The sequence below is a fragment of the Schistocerca serialis genome, unplaced genomic scaffold (assembly GCF_023864345.2).
Source record: "Schistocerca serialis cubense isolate TAMUIC-IGC-003099 unplaced genomic scaffold, iqSchSeri2.2 HiC_scaffold_867, whole genome shotgun sequence".
Lineage (NCBI taxonomy): Eukaryota > Metazoa > Arthropoda > Insecta > Orthoptera > Acrididae > Schistocerca > Schistocerca serialis.
In genome coordinates, this window is record NW_026048482.1 from 1,055,809 (window position 1) to 1,063,296 (window position 7,488).

The window sequence follows — 7,488 nt, forward strand, 5'->3', positions numbered from 1 at the left end:
CACTAGTTATAGATTCCGATGATTCACTTCAGGTTTACTGTATTCCTTGGACCTCCGTATTGACGATGAAACACAGAAATTGCATCGGAATTAAATAGGAAAGGCACAATGCCGACCTAAGTACAAGAAGACTGACTCTTCTTTCTGTCTATGTTTGGATGCATTCCTGTGACACTAGTTATAGATTCCGATGCTTCACTTCAGGTTTATAGTATCCCTCTGACCTTCTTATTGACGATGAAACACAGATGTTGCGTCGGAATTAAATAGAAAAAGCACAATGCCGGCTTAAGTGCAAGAAGACTGATTCTTCTTACTGAATATGTTTTGAACCGTTCCTGTGACACTAGTTATCTATTCCGATGCTTCACTTCAGGTTTACTGTATCCCTCTGAACTTCTCACAGACGATGAAACGCAGAAATTGCATCGGCATTAAATAGAAATGGCACAATGCCGACTTAAGTACAAGAAGACTGACTCTTCTTACTGTCTATGGTTTGAACCATTCCTGTGACACTAGTTATAGATTCCGATGCTTCACTTCGGATTTACTGAATCCCTTGGACCTTCTTATTGACGATGGAACACAGAAATTGCATCGGAGTTAAATAGAAAAGGCACAATGCCGACTTAAGTACAAGAAGACTGACTCCTTTTAATGTCTATGATTTGAACCATTCCTGTGACACTAGTTATAGATTCCGATGCTTCACTTCAGGTTTATTGTGTCCCTCTGACCTTCTTATTGACGATGAAAGACAGCTATTGCATCGGAATTAAATAGAAAAGGCACAATGCTGACTTAAGTACAAGAAGACAGATTCTTCTTACTGAATATGTTTTGAACCATTCCTGTGACACTAGTTATAGATTCCGATGCATCACTTCAGGTTTACTGTATCACTTGGTCCTTGTTATTAACGATGAAACATAGAAATTGCATCGGTATTAAATACAAAAGGCACATTGCCGCCTTAAGTACAAGACGACTGACCCATCTTACTGTCTATGTTTTGAACCATTCCTGTGACACTAGTTATAGATTCCGATGCTTCACTTCAGGTTTACTGTATCCCTCTGACCTTCTTATTGACGATGAAACACAGATATTGCATCGGAAATAAATACAAAAATCACAATGCCGACTTAAGTACAAGAAGACTGACTCTACTTACGGTCTATGATTTGAACAATTCCTGTGACACTAGTTATAGATTCCGATGATTCACTTCATGTTTACTGTATTCCTTGGACATCCGTGTTGACGATGAAACACAGAAATTGCATCGGAATTAAATAGAAAAGGCACAATGCCGACATAAGTACAAGAAGAATGACTCTTCTCTCTGACTATGTTTGGAAGCATTCCTGTGGCACTAGTTATGGATTCCGATGCATCATTTCAGGTTTATTGTATCCCTCTGACCTTCTTATTGACGATGAAACACAGATATCGAATCGGAATTAAATAGAAAAGGCACAATGCCGACTTAAGTACAAGCGGACTGATTCTTCTTACTGAATATGTTTTGAACCGCTCCTGTGACACTAGTTATAGATTCCGATGCTTCACTTCAGGTTTACTGTATCCCTCTGAACGTCTTACTGACGATGAAACACAGAAATTGCATCGGAATTAAATTCAAATGGCACAATGCCGACTTAAGTACAAGAAGACTGACTCATCTTACTGTCTATGGCTTGAACCACTCCTGTGACACTAGTTATAGATTCCGATGCTTCACTTCAGGTTGACTGTATCCCTCTGACTATCTTATTGACGATGAAACACAGAAATTGTATCGGAATTAAATAAAAAAGGCACAACGCCGACTTAAGTACAAGAAGACTGACTCTTCTTACTGTCTATGATTTGCACCATTCCTGTGACGCTAGTTACAGATTCCGATGCTTCACTTCAGGTTTACTGTATCCCTCTGACCTTCTTATTGACGATGAAACACAGATATTGCATCGGAAATAAATACAAAAATCAAAATGCCGACTTACGTACAAGAAGACTGACTCAACTTACGGTCTATGATTTGAACAATTCCTGTGACACTAGTTATGGATTCCGATGATTCAGTTCATGTTTACTGTATTCCTTGGACATCCGTATTGACGATGAAACACAGAAATTGCATCGGAATTAAATAGAAAAGGCACAATGCCGACATAAGTACAAGAAGAATGACTCTTCTCTCTGACTATGTTTGGAAGCATTCCTGTGGCACTAGTAATAGATTTCGATGCTTCACTTCAGGTTTATTGTATCCCTCTGACCTTCTTATTGACGATGAAACACAGAAATTGCATCGGAATTAAATACAAAAGGCAAAATGCCGACTTAAGTGCAGGAAGACTGACTCTTTTTACTGTCAATGTTTTGAACCATTCCTGTGACGCTTGTTACAGATTCCGATGCTTCACTTCAGGTTTACTGCATCCCTCTGACCTTCTTATTGACGATGGAACACAGAAATTGCATCGGAATTAAATACAAAAGGCACAATGCCGACTTAAGTACAAGAAGACTGACACTTCTTACTGTCTATGTTTTGAACCATTCCTGTGACACTAGTTACAGATTCCGATGCTTCACTTCAGGTTTACTGTATCCCTCTGCACTTCTTATTGACGATGAAACACAGTAATTGCATCGGAATAAAATACAAAAATCAAAATGCCGACTTAAGTACAAGAACACTGACTCAACTTACTGTCTATGATTTGTACCATTCCTGTGACACTAGTTATAGATTCCGATGATTCACTTCAGGTTTACTGTATTCCTTGGACCTCCGTATTGACGATGAAACACAGAAATTGCATCGGAATTAAATAGAAAATTCACAATGCCGACTTAAGTACAAGAAGACTGACTCTTCTTTCTGACTATGTTTGGAAGCATTCCTGTGACACTAGCTATAGATTCCGATGCTTCACTTCAGGTTTATAGTATCCCTCTGACCTTCTTATTGACGATGAAACACAGATATTGCGTCGGAAATTAAATAGAGAAGGCACAATGCCGACTTAAGTACAAGAAGACTGATTCCTCTTACTGAATATGTTTTGAACCATTCCTGTGATACTAGTTATAGATTCCGATGCGTCACTTCAGGTTTACTGTATCCGTCTGAACTTCTTACTGACGATGAAACGCAGAAATTGCATCGGAATTAAATAGAAATGGCACAATGCCAACTTAAGTACAAGAAGACTGACTCTTCTTACTGTCTATGGTTTGAATATTTCCTGTGACACTAGTTATAGATTCCGATGCTTCACCTCGGGTTTACTGTATCCCTTGGACCTTCTTACTTACGATGAAACACAGAAATTGCATCGGAATTAAATAGAAAAGGCACAATGCCGACTTACGTACAAGAAGACTGACTCCTCTTACTGTCTATGATTTGAACGGTTCCTGTGACGCTAGTTACAGATTCCGATGCTTCACTTCAGGTTTACTGTAACACTCTGACCATCTTATTGACGATGAAACACAGAAATTGCATCGGAATTAAATAGAAAAGGCACAATGCCGACTTAAGTACAAGAAGACTAACCATTCTTACTGCCTATGCTTTGAACCATTCCTGTGACACTAGTTATAGATTCCGATGCTTCACTTCAGGTTTATTGTATCCCTCTGACCTTCTTATTGACGATGAAACACAGCTATTGCATCAAAATTAAATAGAAAAGGCACAATGCCGACTTAAGTACAAGAAGACTGATTCTTCTTACTGAATATGTTTTGAACCATTACTGTGACACTAGTTATAGATTCCGATGCTTCACTTCAAGTTTACTGTATCCCTCTGAACTTCTTACTGACGATGAAACGCAGAAATTGCATCGCAATTAAATAGAAAAGGCACAATGCCGAATTAAGTACAAGAAGACGGACTCTTCTTACTCTCTATGGTTTGAAGCATTCCTGTGACACTAGTTATAGATTCCGATGCTTCACTTCAGGTTTACTCTATCTTTTGGACCTTCTTATTGACGATGAAACACAGAAATTGCAACGGAATTAAATAGAAAAAGCACAATGCCGACATAAGTACAAGAAGACTGACACTTCTTACTGTCTATGATTTGAACCATTCCTGTGACGCTAGTTACAGATTCCGATGCTTCACTTCACGTTTACTGTATCCCTCTGACCATCGTATTGACGATGAAACACAGAAATCGCAACGGAATTAAATAGAAAAGGCACAATGCCGACTTAAGTACAAGAAAACTGACTCTTCCTACTGTCTATCTTTTGAACCATTCCTGTGACACTAGTTATAGATTCCGATGCTTCACTTCAGGTTTACTGTATCCAACTGACCTTCTAATTGACGATGAAACACAGTTATTGCATCGGAATTAAAATGAAAAGGGCACAATGCCGACTTAAGTACAAGAAGACTGACTCTTCTTACTGACTATGTTTTGAACCATTTCTGTGACACTAGTTATAGATTCCGATGCTTCACTTCAGGTTTACTGTATCTCTTGGACCTTCTTATTGACGATGAAACACAGAAATTGCATCGGAATTAAATACAAAATGCACAATGCCGCCTTAAGTACAAGAAGACTGACTCTTCTTACTAACTATGTTTTGAGCCATTCCTGTGACACTAGTTATAGATTCTGATGCTTCACTTCAGGTTTACAGTATCCCTCTGACCTTCTTACTGACGATGAAACATAGATATTGCATCGGAATTAAACAGAAAAGGCACAATGCCGACTTATGTACAAGAAGACCGACTCTTCCTACTTTCTATGTTGTGAACCCTTCCTGTGACACTAGTTATAGATTCCAATTCTTCACTTCAGGTTTACTGTATCCCTCTGACCTTCTTATTGACGATGAAACACAGATATTGCATCGGAATTAAATACAAAAGGCACAAAGCCGACGTAAGTACAAGAAGACTGACTCTTCTTACTGACTATGTTTTAAACCATTCCTGTGACACTAGTCAGAAATTCCGATGCTTCACTTCAGGTTTAAGGTATCCCTCTGACCTTCTTATTGACGATGGAACGCAGTAATAGCATCGGAATGAAATTGAAAAGGGCACAATGCCGACTTAAGTACAAGAAGACTGACTCTTCTTACTGTCTATGTTTTGAACCATTCCTGTGACACTAGTTATAGATTCCGATGCTTCACTTCAGGTTTACCGTATCCCTTGGACCTTGTCATTGACGATGAAACATAGAAATTGCATCGGTATTAAATACAAACGGCACAGTGCAGCCTTAAGTACAAGACGACTGACCCATCTTACTGTCTATGTTTTGAACCATTCCTGTGACACTAGTTATAGATTCCGATGCTTCACTTCGGGTTTACTGTATCCCTCTGACCTTCTTATTGATGATGAAACACAGATATTGCATCGGAAATAAATACAAAAATCAAAATGCCGACTTAAGTACAAGAAGACTGACTCAACTTACGGTCTATGATTTGAACAATTCCTGTGACACTGGTTATAGATTCCGATGTTTCACTTCATGTTTACTGTATTCCTTGGACATCCGTGTTGACGATGAAACACAGAAATTGCATCGGAATTAAATAGAAAAGGCACAATGCCGACATAAGTACAAGAAGAATGACTCTTCTCTCTGACTATGTTTGGAAGCATTCCTGTGGCACTAGTTATAGATTCCGATGCATCACTTCAGGTTTATTGTATCCCTCTGACCTTCTTATTGACGATGAAACACAGATATTGCATCGGAATTAAATAGAAAAGGCACAATGCCGACTTAAGTACAAGCGGACTGATTCTTCTTACTGAATATGTTTTGAACCGTTCCTGTGACACTAGTTATAGATTCCGATGCTTCACTTCAGGTTTACTGTATCCCTCTGACCTTCTTATTGACGATGGAACACAGAAATTGCATCGGAATTAAATACAAAAGGCACAATGCCGACTTAAGTACAAGAAGACTGACACTTCTTACTGTCTATGTTTTGTACCATTCCTGTGACACTAGTTACAGATTCCGATGCTTCACTTCAGGTTTACTGTATCCCTCTGCGCTTCTTATTGACGATGAAACACAGAAATTGCGTCGGAATAAAATACAAAAATCAAAATGCCGACTTAAGTACAAGAACACTGACTCAACTTACTGTCTATGATTTGTACCATTCCTGTGACACTAGTTATAGATTCCGATGATTCACTTCAGGTTTGATGTATTCCTTGGACCTCCGTATTGACGATGAAACACAGAAATTGCATCGGAATTAAATAGAAAATTCACAATGCCGACTTAAGTACAACAAGACTGACTCTTCTTTCTGACTATGTTTGGAAGCATTCCTGTGACACTAGTTATAGATTCCGATGCTTCACTTCAGGTTTATAGTATCCCTCTGACCTTCTTATTGACGATGAAACACAGATATTGCGTCGGAAATTAAATAGAAAAGGCACAATGCCGACTTAAGTACAAGAAGACTGATTCCTCTTACTGAATATGTTTTGAACCATTCCTGTGACACTAGTTATAGATTCCGATGCGTCACTTCAGGTTTATTGTATCCCTCTGACCTTCTTATTGACGATGAAACACAGCTATTGCATCGGAATTAAATAGAAAAGGCACAATGCCGACTTAAGTACAAGAAGACTGATTCTTCTTACTGAATATGTTTTGAACCATTACTGTGACACTAGTTATAGATTCCGATGTTTCACTTCAAGTTTACTGTATCCCTCTGAACTTCTTACTGACGTTGAAACGCAGAAATTGCATCGGAATTAAATAGAAAAGGCACAATGCCGAATTAAGTACAAGAAGACGGACTCTTCTTACTCTCTATGGTTTGAAGCATTCCTGTGACACTAGTTATAGATTCCGATGCTTCACTTCAGGTTTACTCTATCCCTTGGACCTTCTTATTGACGATGAAACACAGAAATTGCATCGGAATTAAATAGAAAAAGCACAATGCCGACTTAAGTACAAGAAGACTGACACTTCTTACTGTCTATGATTTGAACCATTCCTGTGACGCTAGTTACAGATTCCGATGCTTCACTTCACGTTTACTGTATCCCTCTGACCATCTTATTGACGATGAAACACAGAAATCGCAACGGAATTAAATAGAAAAGGCACAATGCCGACTTAAGTACAAGAAAACTGACTCTTCCTACTGTCTATATTTTGAACCATTCCTGTGACACTAGTTATAGATTCCGATGCTTCACTTCAGGTTTAATGTATTCCTCTGACCTTCTTATTGACGATGAGACACAGAAATTGCATCGGAATTAAATACAGAAGGCACAATGCCGACTTAAGAACAAGAAGACTGACTCTTCTTTCTGACTATGTTTTGAACCATTCCTGTGACACTAGTTATAAATTCCGATGCTTCACTTCAGGTTTACTGTATCCCTCTGACCTTCTTATTGACGATGAAACACAGAAATTGCATCGG